Source organism: Pleurodeles waltl, chromosome 2_2 (assembly GCF_031143425.1).
Source record: "Pleurodeles waltl isolate 20211129_DDA chromosome 2_2, aPleWal1.hap1.20221129, whole genome shotgun sequence".
NCBI classification, from domain to species: domain Eukaryota; kingdom Metazoa; phylum Chordata; class Amphibia; order Caudata; family Salamandridae; genus Pleurodeles; species Pleurodeles waltl.
Window position 1 is genome coordinate 999,983,146 of NC_090439.1, and position 14,483 is coordinate 999,997,628.

The following is a 14,483-nucleotide window of genomic DNA, read 5'->3' on the forward strand; positions in this document are numbered from 1 at the left end:
GGTGTAATAACCTCCTCCCCAACTGGACAGTCGCGAACAAAGTCAGGTGGACAATCTTGTTCGGCCAACAGAACATCATATGATTTTACCACATGGTCCCAAAAAATGGCGTTTATAACACGGTCAATGTCCCCTTCCAATCGCAGAGTTACTTCATGTACTCTATCAGGATCAGAGACTCGCATATCCGCCGTCTCGACTTGTATGAAGTCATCAGTTGCTTTCACCTCCAGATGCTCTAGAAGACTCCGGCGAACTATTGTGACCTCTGCCGCGCTGTCTAACAGTGCTAACGCCCATGTCTTGTTCGTCAAGAGAACTCTCTTCTTGAGCGGCATGTCTAACTGAGACAGCTGCCACTTTCTTCTTTTTGAATTGCTGTTTCTGTTGCAGCGGTTTCTCTTCCTGTTTAATAGAAACCTCCGCTGAGCGTTGTGAATCCTGTCTCGGTTTCACGTACTCCGTCCTCCGCTCTGACCGCCCACCTCTCTCACTTCTCTTTTCCGAGGAGTCCTGAAAGGAACGAGATTGGCGTGTATCAGTATATTGATATCTATCAGGCGTCTTCAAAGTATCCCTATTCCTGAGATTATACTTATTCTGTGGGGTCTCCGGTTGCGGGGACTGCCCATCATCCTTTTTAGGTGTTTGCTGTTTCTTTTCCCAGCGCTTTTTCGAACCCTCAGGTTGTTGCTGTTTAGCATGATCTTTATTATTTTTACCCTGTAACTGGGGTTTTTGTGGTCTAGCCCCTAGGCTATCACGACCAATACTAGAATATGTTTCCGCTATTATTCTCGGAAGCTCCCGCTCCTGTTGAAGCAGCGGAACATCCCGAAGACGCATACGCACTGCTAGTGCTACTGCCTCTCCTTTGAGATTACTCAAAATAATAGAAGAAACTGTGGCAAAATTGCCCAGCAACTGCATGCCCAAATCCAAGGCAGGGGCAGCCCCATATTCTTCCTGTATCTGCTTAAGTACGTCCGGTAAATTAGCTAATGTCGGTGTACCGTGTGCCGTAGTGTAGAGCGCGGCAAACACCGTGCCCCAGGTATTACAAAGGTCCACCGGAGGAACCATCCTGTACGGCAAACACATCGTCAAAATTCTATGTTTATCCTGAGGTCCCGTATGGGGAAATACTGCTTCCAGCGTATTAATTTTTTGCGCCAGCCAAAACGGAGTCTCCTCTCGTTTAGCCGGTGCTTTACCCATAACTGAGTGTACAGTGGCCGGATTAAGACCCGGAACCACCGCCTGTGGGTGCGCTGGAGCAGCACGCGCTGCATTCGTATTTAATGTCTGCATCACAAACTGAACTAATCGTCTATATGTAGCCGTTAATTCTGTATATAAACGACGAACTTCAACCACTGCCAATTGAGCAACCGCAGGATGTGGTGTATATGCAGCCAATAAAGGCCAGGTAGGACCATCATTACTCAGTGGACCTAACCTTACTTGTGCTATTTTGTGTGGGAGGGCGCCATCAAGCCAATTATGGTGTTCTTGATAAGATAGAGGTATTTCTAAATAAGCGTAAGCCCTGTATTGTCCAGGGGCATTCGCAACTGTGTATTCGTGAAAAGTATTTGTTCCCCCATCCACTGCTGGAAAAGCGACCCAAGAATAAAAATGTTCCGCTCTATAGGCTGCATGGGCGTCCACCACAAAAGTGACTGGACCCCCCTGGACTGTCAGTCCATGTGTCAATAGATGTCCCGTGAGCGGATGTTGCATATTAATTGCTATGTTCACTACATTAGGATTCGCCATTTCATAAAAAACGGCTGCAGGTCAGAGAAGGCACACCAATATCGGGGTTTTTTCCTTTCAAAGTTCAAGCTTGAACAACCGACCACTAAGCAATAGGATGTACCCAACCTGTGGTGGCGGAAACCCTCAGCCCCACGGACGTCTCCACATACGGAACCGAGGAGTCAAAATATATACGAGACCGAGAGAGTCAGTCGGACCCAAACATTAGAGCCAGACCAAACGTTGGCGGCGCCATGTCGCGTTGGCTCTCATTATCCTAAATGAGACTACTGGATTTCTAGGCAGCAGGATCGATAACGGTGTTGGTGACTGAGTCTGACCCACGTGTAAGGAACTCTGTCATCCTAAATCCAGTTGTTGCTCCGGCTAACTAGCAGTGCCTCATTTCTCCCACGGGGAAGAAATGATTGGGCAGCCGAGCGCATGACATCTTTGGAACTTCTCAGGGAAGTCGTGGTCACTCAGATCCAAACCAACTCTCTCATTCACAATATGGTCTCATATACAAATGACAAAGACAGTAGAAGTTTTATATAATGTTTTAATAAAACGACTGTATTTTAGATATTAAGGCGTGAGCCGCAATAACCAGAACAATACAACATAGTTGGATTGATATAGTAACCAGGAGAGTAAAACATAGAAATAAAGCTATCATAATTCCTAACCGTTTCTACTCTCCCTCTGCTTGTTCTATTTAGAGCACAGCATGTTAAGCTTTCAGCTTGCCTTTCTGTATCACTAGGGACAGGATACACTCATACCTGAGCAAAGGCCTGTGATCTTGGTTCAGCATCTGCAATGAGGCAGTCAGCGTCAAGTTGTGGTTCCCTGGTCGGAATCTCCCTCTTGCGTGTATTGGGACAAGGAAGTGATTTTATAACTAACATGTCATCGTGATCACAAAATGTCCCTACGCAGGAATGCCAAGTCTAAACTCTTACCACGTCTATCGGCAATGTACCAGACTGTATCCTTGACTGAAGCACAGAGTAAATATGTTATGGAGAACTCCAGTGCTGAAGTAGGCAAAACAGTGTGATATGAATAAAAAACAACACTGTAGAACTGGCTATTTGAAAAATAACAGTACGAAGCCTAATAAAAAGCATGTAGAGCAGAGTGCACAGAGGCTCTAAGCTGTCAGCAAATAAATAAAATATATTCAGGGCAAAATGCACAAAGGCCTAAAGCCTGAAGCTAAAGCGCAAATAATACGTAAAACTAACCACACTACACCTCTTCCAGTGATTCTGAGGGAGACGATGAGGACAGTCATGTTGTCCCTTCACAAGCACAGTCTGTGCAGCAGGACAACAGCGGGTTAGCCCAACCCAGAGAGCGAGTGTGTGCAGTGGCAAGCACAGAGAGTGCTCTCTTGGCAGCCCCCAATTTAATTCAGCCCCAAATTCCACCTTTTACTGGTGACGCTTGATGTAAAGTCGATACGGCCAACTTTTTGCCAATCAACTTCATCTATCTCTTTTTAATGTTTACTTCCTTCATCAAATTGTGCAGCAAACAAATTTGCGTGCAGAACAATTTTTGAGCGATAATGGAGGCACTCTAAGGCCCTGTTCTAGGACACACCAGTGGACTCATACCTCGCTGGCGGAGTTAAAGATATTTTTGGGCCTTACACTCAAAATGGGGTTAGTGCAGAATCCCACCTTACAGTCCTACTGGACGACTCGCACGGTTTGGGTAACACCCATCTTCGCACCATACATGAGCAGAGATCGATTTTTGCTACTGCAGTGCATGCTGCATTTCAATGACAATTCTGCTGTATTGCCCCAGGACCATACAGACCATGATAGGTTGCTCAAAATTCGGACTGTCGTGGAACATTTGTCTGACAGGTTTCCAGAGATCTATACTCATGGAAAAAATATAGTAGTCAATGAGTCGTTGATCCTGTACAAAGGGCGGCTGCTGTTCAGACAGTACATTGCGGGCAAAAGAGCTCCCTATTGCATAAAGCTGTACATGCTGTGTGAGAGCTCTTCTGGCTATGTGTACAGCTTGAGAGTGTATACAAGGAAGGACTCCATGCTAAACCCTGTAGGTTGCCCTCCCACGTTAGGGGTCACAGGGAAGATTGTGTGGGAGCTTGTCCAGCCAATCCTTCACAAAGGTTATAATCTTTATGTGGACTATTTCTATACAGGAGTAGAGCTGTCCAGTGAGCTCTACAAAGCTGGTACTGTGGCCTGTGGTACAGTTACTTGTAATCACAAAGGATTCCAGCAGGAGCTTGTTTGCAAGAAGTTCCATAAATCCCAGAGTACTATGTTGTGTTCCAACGAACTGCTCACAGTAAAGTTCTTGAATAGACGTGATATATAAATCCTCCATACAGTTCATGATGAGAGCACTTCCCCCATCACAGTTTGTGGTCCAATGACCGAGGTCCACAAGTCCACCTGTATACTTGATTACAGTAAGTACATGGGCGGAGTGGATAAGAACAACCAGGTTCTGCAACCATACAATGTGTGTAGTAAAACTTGCACTTAGTACAAGAAACTGTTTGCCCATCTGATCCAGAAGGCAACATACAATGCGCATGTTGTTTATTGTCAGACAACCACAGGAAGGCTCATAGCTTTTCTTGACTTCCAGTTGTCTGTAATTATAAGCCTCACTGCTGCTACACTAGCAGTAGCCTCCACTTCATATGTTCTGGAGGATGTGGCAAGGCTGCAGGAGCGACACTTTGCTGACTGCATTCCTAAAACACCCAAAAAGGACCGACTATGTTGTTAATGTAAAGTGTAATCGAAGCAGGGAAAGAGACAGGAGAGTTGTGTTTACTGGCCCCAGTGCCCATCTCAGCCAGGCCTCTGTTTCCCTACGTGCTTTACGTTGTACCATACTAAAGCAAAGCTCTGGGAAATTGACTGAGATGGAGCTGCCGTTGGGTAAACCTTTCAGTGGCTATGCCTGGATACCGAACATCCATGGGCCACTGTTTCGTTAGGCAAGCAGACAGAAAATTTTAGTTCATTTACTTCAGGAAGTCATGGACTTCCTTATGGCCTGCTTGACACCTTTATCCACCTTCAGAACCGGGTATGTGTTCTGTTCCATTAACATGCATTATAATCCCCACATTGTACATAATAGTGGACAGAACATATGCCACATTCTCGTGAAGTACTCTCTGTGGCGAAATGTTAAAGGCCTGAGTGAATTTTGAAGAGCTTGTTAGGGAACTTATGTATGCTACACAAGGACCACCATAAATGCCAACGAGAACCAGAGTAAGTGTTATAAGTCAAACAAATGTCCTGTGGGACATATTCACCAACATTTCTACTTGTTTGAAAGTGTGCAAACTCAATTTGTAGCTTCACTTTCAAAGCAAAATTAGACGTTTTGGTTGTAGGAGGCTGGCCTGGTTTGTAGTGAGTACCTTGTGTACTTACCCATTATACCAGGTCCAGTTATCCATTATTAATGAAATGTAGTAGTGTTCTAGCAGCTTAGGCTGATAGAGTTAGCTATAGCAGAGCAGCTTAGGCTGAACTAGGTGACATGCAAAGCTCCTGCAATACCACTTATAGTTCAATCAATCATTAAATTTATAAAGCCCGCTATGAACCCGTTAGGGTTTCAAGGCGCTGGGGGTCAGCTGCTATTGGTCGAAGAGCCAGGTCTTGAGGAGTCTCCTGAAGGTGAGGAGGTCCTGGGTCTGGCGCAGGGGGGTCGGGAGGGAGTTCCAGGTCTTGCCGGCGAGGTAAGAGAAGGATCTGCTGCCGGAGGTCTTGAGTTGGAATCTAGGAACGATGGCGAGGGAGAGGTTGGCAGAGCGGAGTTGGCGGGAGGGGACGTAGAAGTTGAGTCTGTTGTTCAGGTAGGAGGGTCCGGCATTGTGTAGTGCTTTGTGTGCATGGGTGAGGAGTTTAAAGGTGATCCTCTTGTCCACGGGGAGCCAGTGGAGGTCCTTCAGGTGGTGGGAGATGTGGCATCGGCGGGGTATGTCGAGGATCAGGCGGGCGGATGCGTTCTGGATGCGTTGGAGTCGTTGGATGTCTTTTGCTGGGATGCCTGTGTAGAGTGCGTTGCCGTAGTCAAGTCTGCTACTGACGAGGGCCTGGGTCACCGTTTTTCTGGTTTCCGTCGGGATCCACTTGTAGATTCTACAGAGCATGCGGAGGGTGTTGAAGCAGGAGGAGGAGACTGCGTTGACCTGTTTGGACATGGTGAGGGCGGAGTCGAGGATGAAGCTGAGGTTGCGTGCGTGGTTGGCTGGAGTAGGGGGGGTCCCAGCGCGGTGGGCCACCAGGAGTCATCCCAGGCCGAGGGGGTGCGTCTGAGGATGAGGACTTCCGTCTTGTCGGAGTTTAATTTCAGACGGCTGTTTCTCATCCACTCGGCGATAGATTTCAATCCCTCGAGGAGGTTGGCTTTGGCGGTGTGTGGGTCATTGGTGAGGGAGAGGATGAGCTGGGTGTCGTCGGCGTAGGAGAGGATGCTGAGGTTGTGCTGACGGGCCAGTTGTGCGAGGGGGACCATGTAGACGTTGAACAGTGTTGGGCTTAGCGAGGAGCCTTGGGGGATGCCGCAGATGAGGTTGGTGGCTTCAGAGCGGAAGGGTGAGAGTCGGACTCTCTGGGTTCTGCCGGAGAGGAATGAGGAGATCCAGTTGAGGGCTTTGTCTTGTATTCCGGCTTTGTGGAGACGAGTTAGTAGGGTGCGGTGGCAGACCGTATCAAAGGCAGCGTAGAGGTCTAGGAGGATGAGGGCTGAAGTTTCACCGTTGTCCATTTGCTGTCTGATGTCATCTGTGGCGGCGAGGAGTGCAGTCTCGGTGCTGTGATTGCGTCTGAATCCGGATTGTGAGGGGTCTAGGATGGAGTTGTCTTCGAGGTAGTGGGTGAGCTGGGTGTTGACGATTTTCTCAATGACCTTCGCTGGGAAGGGGAGGAGGGAGATCGGGCGGAAGTTTTTGAGGTCGTTGAGGTCAGCCTTGGGTTTCTTGAGGAGGGCTTGGATATCGGCGTGCTTCCAGCTGTCCGGGAAGGTCGCAGTATAGAAGGATAGGTTGATGATCTTACGAAGTTGGGGGGCGATGGTGGAGTCGGCTTTGTTGTAGATGTGGTGTGGGCAGGGGCCTGAGGGGGATTCTGAGTGGATGGAGTTCATGGTCTTTCGGGTTTCGGCGTCATCTACGTGGGTCCAGGTGGTGAGGCGGTTGGTGTAGGAGGAGTTGTCGGGGGTGGGGTCTGCCGGAGGTGTGGTGTTGAGGCTGTTGTGGATGGCAGCGATTTTCTGGTAAAAGAAGGTGGAAAGTGCGTCGCAGAGTTTCTGGGATGGTGGGACGAAGTTGACGTTGGCGCTGGGGTTGGAGAGCTCCTTCACGATGCAGAAGAGCTCCTTGCTGTCGTGTGCGTTGTTGTTTAGGCGTTCTGTGAAGTGGGAGCGTTTGGCGAGTCGGATAAGTTGGTGGTGCTTGCGGGTGGCTTTCTTGTGGGTTGCCAGGCTGTCGGGTGTGCGCTCGAGAAGCCATTTTTTCTTAAGTTTCTGGCAGGTGCGTTTGGAGGTGATCAGTTCGTCTGTGAACCAGGCTGCTTTTTTCTTTTCTTGGTTGACGGTGGGCCTCTTGAGTGGTGCGAGGGTGTTGGCGCAGTTGAGGATCCACTGTTGGAGGTTGATGGCGGCGGAGTCCGGGTCGGTAGGGTCGGTCGGTGGGTTCTTGGCGAGGGTGCTGGTTAGTTGGTCCTCGGTGACTTTGCCCCAGCGGCGGTGCGGTGGTAGTGGGGTGCGGTGGTGTTCGGTGTTTTTCTTGAATGTGAAGTGGATGCAGTGGTGGTCGGTCCAGTGGAGTTCGGTGGTGTGGCTGAAGGAGATGTGGTTGCTTGCAGTGAAGAGTGGGTCTAGGGTGTGACCGGCGATGTGGGTGGGTGTGTTGACCAGTTGTCTGAGTCCTAGGTTGGTGGTCAGTGATGCGGTGTTGGCGTTGTTGTTGTTCTCCAGGTGGAAGTTGAGGTCTCCAAGGAGGATGTAGTCCGTTGAGGCGAGGGCGTGGGTGCTTGCGAGGTCGGAAATGGTGTCACTGAAGGGGGCTCTTGGTCCTGGAGGTCGGTATATGAGAGTTCCTCTGAGGGTAGTGTTGGGGTCCATGTGGATCTGGAAGTGAAGGTGTTCAGCTGTCTTGAGGGTGTCGTCCGTGTGGGTGTGGATCTTGAGGGTGGATTTGTGGACGATGGCTATTCCTCCACCGATTCCGTTGGTGCGATCTCTTCTGGTGATCTTGTAGCCGTCAGGGATGGCGATGGCGATGTCTGGGGCCGAGGAGTCGTTCCACCAGGTTTCGGTCAGGAAGGCTACGTCTGGGGCGGTGGTGTCGAGCAGGTCCCAGAGCTCGATGGCGTGCTTTCGTGCGGAGCGTGTGTTGATGAGGATGCAGTGGAGGTGGTTGGTGTTGGTAGTTGCAGGCTTCCTTGTTCTGTTGCAGGTGAAGTTGCAGGTGCGGCAGGAGAAGGGTCCTTTGGTGTGCTTCGGAGTGGCCTGGAAGCAGGCTGTGGAGGAGCCAGGGTTAAGGGCGAGGAGTTCGCTGGCCGAGTAGCGAAGGCTGGTGGTGCGGGGGACGTGTGGGCCAGGGGGGGGACGCGCAGCGCCAGCCATTAAGAAGGGAGGGGGGAGGTGGGAGGGAGGAGCAGCTGGGAGGCGGGAGGGAGCGGCGAATGGGGGCGCGAGGGGGGCAGGGCCGCAGGGAGGCAGCGGCAGGGGAAGCGGCAAGGGGGAGCGCCTAAGGGGCGAAACCAGGTTAAACAAGGCACAAAATGACAAAAAAAAGGCACAAGTCAAAAACAGTCACAAAATAAGGTAAATGGCACAAAATACAATCGGAATACAGCAATCAGAGGGGGCACAAATGGGGGCAAGAGCGCAAGGAGGCAAGGCACTGAAAAGTAGAAAAAACTTACAGATACGGCGAAAAGCGGCAGAGAGCACACAGGTCTAGCGAAGTTTACCAGAGCCCACTAGACACCAGGGATGAGGCGCAGGAGGATGCCTGTGGGTGGAGGAGGGCCTCGAGCACGCTAGCAGCAGCGTGGGCGGTGGTCAAGGGCACGAGACAGCATGGTGGTGCTGCGGACGTGGGGGGCACCCTCTAGACCAAAAACAGGTCAGAGGTCGCTCACCCGCGTAGTTACACAGCACTTATTCACAAGTAAAGACAATACTCAGTGTTACCAAAAATAAAGGTATTTATTTGGGTGACACAGTACCAAAAATATCTTAGAGACAATAATCCTTCTGGGGGTAAGTATTATACACAATATGTACACTAGATACCAAAATTAGACAAGTAACTAGTCATAGAACAATGCAAGCAATAGGAAATGCTATAGATTGCAATGGGAGAAAATAGGTCTTAGGGCAACACAAACCATATACTTAGAAAGTGGAATGCGAATCATGAATCCCCCCTAGACAAGTGTAGTGTGTGTAGAATCACTGGGAGAGTAAGAATACAGTAAAGGTAAGTAAATTACCCCAACCCAGAGCCCAGAAAAGCAGGAGTAAAGTACTGCAAGTTTCCTTAGGACACACTACACCTTGTGATTGGGATTTTGCAGCAGCCAACCAAGTCTGCAAAGAACAACTGCTGGATTCCTGGACCTGATGACCTGCAAAGGAAGGGGACCAAGTCCAGAAGTTGAAAAAAGTACCAGGAAGTACCGGAGCCCCTGCCAACCCAGAAGAGGATGCAAAAGAAGAGTCCATGGTTAGTGGAAGACTGCAGAAATTCACCCTAGGAAGACGCCAGTGGGTTCCTGTGTGATGCAAAGGATGTCCCACGATGTGAAGATTGTTGCAGACATGATTTCGTGATGGAAGTCGCCAACAAGCCTTGGCTATGACAAAAGTGCATTTTGCATCAAAATTGCACTGGATGGGCCCAGGAGGGACCTGGGGGCCTCAACTCTGTGTGAGGAGGAACAGGGGGCTCTCAGCACTTTAGCGAGCCCTCAGGATGTCAGCCAGCACCCCCGGAGGTCCCAGGATACGGGGACAAAGGAGGTGCAAAATGCAGTGGATGTAGCACAACAAATGAAGGTCCCACGCCGCCGGAGAACAACTCAGCGAGTTGAGCGTTGTGGGATGGAGTGGCAGGCTGTGCACAAAGGAATTTTGCAAATGGTGCAGAGAGGCCTCAGGAGGTGAAGAAGACGCAGTACACGGGTACTGTTGCTCTCTGGGAAGGCAAGGTCTTACCTGCTCCAAATTGCGTCAGCAGGACCTCAGGACAGTCTGCGTTGATGATGTCCACCCTCTATGTCCTTAGGAGCATGCTGGTCACTGTGAGAGGAGTCCAAAGGTACCAGTCGTCATCTTGGAAGGTGCCTGCTGGAGCAGGGGAGTGACTCCGTCACCCCACGGGAGATTTCTTTGGTCCTTCTGGTCAGGATGAAGACAGGGAGTCCAGGGATGAGCATGCACACCATGGAAACTGTTGCAGTTGCTGACTTGGAGCTGAGGTTGCTGAAGAAAAGTATCTCTTGTGGATACTTTGTTGCAGTTACAGCGTTTCTTGGAGCAGGCTATGGTTGATCCGAGGTCAGAGGAGGCTGAAGTTGTTGTGGAGGATTCCTGAAGGAAACTTGCAAGCAGAATCTGAAGAGAACCCACAGGAGAGACCCTAAATAGCCCTGAGAGGGGGATTGGCTACCTTATCAGGTATGACCCTATCACGAGTGGTCTCTGACATCACCTGCAGGCAAGTGCCACTCAGAGGCCTCCAGAGTGCCCCCACACCTTGCAAAGCTGATGGCTGAAGACTGGGACACACTGGAGGAGCTCTGGGCACCACCCCTAGGGTGGTGATGGACAGGGGAGTGGTCACTCCCCTTTCCTTTGTCCAGTTTCGTGCCAGAGCAGGGGACAAGGGGTCCCTGAACCGGTGTAGACTGGCTTATGCAAGGAGGACACCATCTGTGCCCTTCAAAGTATTTCCAGAGGCTGGGGGAGGCTATCCCTCCCCAGCCTGTAACACCTATTTCCAAAGGGAGACTGTGTAACACCCTGCTCTCAGAGGAGTTGCTTTGTTTTGCCTTCCTAGGACTGGGCTGCCCAGAACCCAGGAGGGCAAAACCCTGTCTGTGAGGTGGCAGCAGCTGTAGCTGCAGTGCAAGCCTCAGGGAGCGGGTTTGGCAGTACTGGGGGTCCATGGTGGAGCACCGAGGATGCATGGAATTGGCTCCCCCATACCAGATTTGGAACAGGGGAACAATTCCATGATCTTAGACATGTTACATGGCCATATTCGGAGTTACCATTGTGTAGCTACATACCATGCCATTACATGAGTGCACCCCCGGGAAATGGCCCTGAACTATGTGGGGGCACCTTTGCTAGTGCAAGGGTGCCCTCACACTTAGTAACTGTGCACCTAACCTTCAGCAAGTAAAGGTTAGACATATAGGTGACTTATAAGTTACTTATGTGCAGTGAAAATGGCTGTGAAATAACTTGTGCGTTATGTCACGCAGGCTGCAATGGCAGGCCTGTGCAAAAGTTTGTCTGACCTCCCTATGGGTGTCAAAAGAAATGCTGCAGCCCATATGGATCTCCTGGAAACCTAATGCCCTGGGTACCTAGGTACCATATACTAGGTACTTACAAGGGGGTCCAGTGTGCCAATTGAAATTGGTAAATTAAGTCACTAGCCTACAGTAGCAAATTTAGAAGCAGAGAGAGCATAAGCACTTAGGTTCTTATTAACAGAGCCTCAGTGACCCAGTTAAGCACTACACAGACACACACATTAGGCCATAAACTATGAGCACTGGGGTCCTGACCAGCAGGATCCCAATGAGACAGGCAAAAACATACTGACATACAGGTAAAAATTTGAAGTGTTGGTGAATGAGTCACACAGGATATTTGTTTGACTTTTTACTTTAGAGATATTAGGTAGTATTCACCATCATGTCTGCCTTCAACGGTAGATATGCTCACTCAGTTTAAGAAATAGGCCTCACAAGACATACTCGGAGACCCCAACTTCCACTAACAAACGGGAAGGAGTTGCATTTAGCACAGTAAGTGCGCTGATGGTACATGAAAAACATGTTTTCTTGAACTTCAAGCAGCTAATGGAGGAGGGCATTAGTATGGGTTCACTTGGCAATTTAACAGGATTAGTCAGGACTCTGCTGAGGACATGAGCAGGTAAGAAAAGATTATGGTAGGTGTGCTTTCCCTGGGATTTTGCACAGGTAGAAGGCAGATAGTAAAGGTAGTAAAGATGCACATCATCTACACCTATGGATTCAAACCCATTGGTGCCACGCTGGCATGGAAGGACAGTGACACGTATGGGTTAGTGTTTGACCTGCTTGTCATGTTCATCCTCCATCAGAAGTTAGTAGACGTTTAATTTGCTGTATGATAAGTGCATTAAAGTCACAGCACTGCACATATTGGTGACTGGGACATATACTACGTTCTCATTGTACTACCCTGTGTGCCAAACACCACCCTTCTTCATAGTTCGATGTTCTCTTGAAAGAAGTTAATGAAAATGCCTCAGCATGTCTGCCTTAATTTCAAAGGTAGTTAAACTCACTCAGTTGAAGGCATAGGCCTCACAATGCATATTCGGAAACCCCAAACTTGCATCCACAAGCTGCAAGGAGTTGGATTTATTACAGTGAGTGCGCTAAAGATGCATGAAAAACATGTCTTCCTGAGCCTCGTGGCTGTCATGGGAGGCATTAATTAAGGTTTCTTACGCATGCCTTCAGTAATGTCCAGAAAGAAGGAGGCGGTTACTTGACAGGTGGTAAAACGTAGTCAAACTTATTCTGTCCTGTGGCGTGTAAATGTGATGGGCCCTTTTTTCTGGCGGCGGTCAATTGATGCGAGTGTAGTGATTGGTTGGATTTGGCCCGGGGCCGGCGATATGAAAGTGTTGTGTGTTGTGCGTAAATGGCATGGTGAATGGTCCATAAAGTGGTTGGTGCTGTGAAGTAGCTTTATGGCTCACCTTCAGAAGGCTTGGTTTCAATATCCAGATACTTTGATAAGTGTTCATGCTTTGAAACCATAATTTCTGGAGGTGCTAAAGTCAACCAGTGTGAATGGTGGATTAACCTTAACATACTAGTACCAGGGGAGTCCAAGGGTGCAAGACTTGCATGGCTCTCACCAGTTTTATTTCGCCCAGAATCCCCTTGAAATCACAAACTTTGACTAAAAACATATTTTCCTTGCATTTCCATGAGGGAAAGAACTGGAATCTGCAGGCAGCCACAAATGTTCTAACACCCAGCGTTCCCCTAAGTCTTCACAGAAAAACGTTGCCTCACTTGTGTGGGTGGGCAAGTGACTGCAACATTGAAGTGCTCAAAACGTATTGTGAAAACATCAAAATGACCTATCACAGAACAGCCTGGTTTTGTAAGACAGTCTACCTGTGTCTTTGGTCCTGGGCTTGGCGGCCACATAGGGAAACCTACCAAACCAAGACATTTCTGAAAACTAGACAACCGAGGCAGTCCACGGAGGTGTGGCGTGTGTGGATTCCACAAAGTTTTACCTAGAATACCCTGCAAAGGTAAAACATTGATTAAAAACATAGGCCCTCATTACAACAATGGCAGTAAATACCGCCAACCAGCACAGTTATGGCCGCCAAAAAACCACGGCTACCAGCCATCCACCGGATTATGACCACAGCTGGATTTCCACCAGAGGGATGGTGGAAATCCAACTGTGGCCATGCCGGCGGATGGCGGTAAGGTGGCACTGCTGCCAACTGCAGGGCCACGCCAGTAGACCGCCGCCAACCATATCATGACACATGATACGGCCTGGCAGTGTTCTGCTGGCAGACGTTGTTGCTGGCAGCAGCGCCCCATCCTGTCTCCTGCCGGAGGACCACCTGACAACAGATAAGTCGGGTGCTCTGACAGGGGAGGGGAATGGGGGGTGTTGTGTGTGTGTGTGTGGATGTGTGTGCATGTCTGTGTGTGCGTGTACGCGAGTTTGTGTTGCGCATTGTATGTGTGTGCATGTATGGATGTGTGACTGCGTGTATGTTGTGTTCTGTGAATGCGTGTGTGCTTGAATGTATGTAAGTGTGTGTGGATGTGTGTGTGAATGGATTTATGCATGCGTGGTTGAATGTGGGATTGGGGGTGTGTATGTGTGTGTGTGAATGAAGGTGCGTGTATGAAGGGGTGGTCAGGAGAGGAAGGGGGTGAGGGGGAAACCTGTGGAGGGGAGGGGGGCGGGGAAGACCCCTATCATGACAGGGAAGGGATTCCCTGTCACTGACAGTGCCTACCACCATGGTTTTCGTGGCGGTAAGGTTGCCATGAAAACCATGGCGGTAGGCGGGGTCATAATCCCGCAGGCGGGCAAGTGACAGCCACCGGGCTGGAGAGTGAAGTCTCCAGCACGGCGGTCGTACCGGCGCGGCGGTCGGTGTGGTACATTGGTGGTTTGGCCTTAGCCTGGTGGCAGTACTTTTCTACATATTAGCGCAGTCTGCCGGGGTCATAATGAGGTCCACAATTTTTCCTTGCTGAAATCTCTTCGGTGGAATAAGCTCTTGTAAAAGGCTGACAAAAATTGGCTATTAAACTATAAAGAAGTAAACAAAACCCTCCATTCGTCCCAACATGCCTTGCTTCTCTCTGAAAGATACGTGGCACATATCAAAGTACTTGAATCTACCT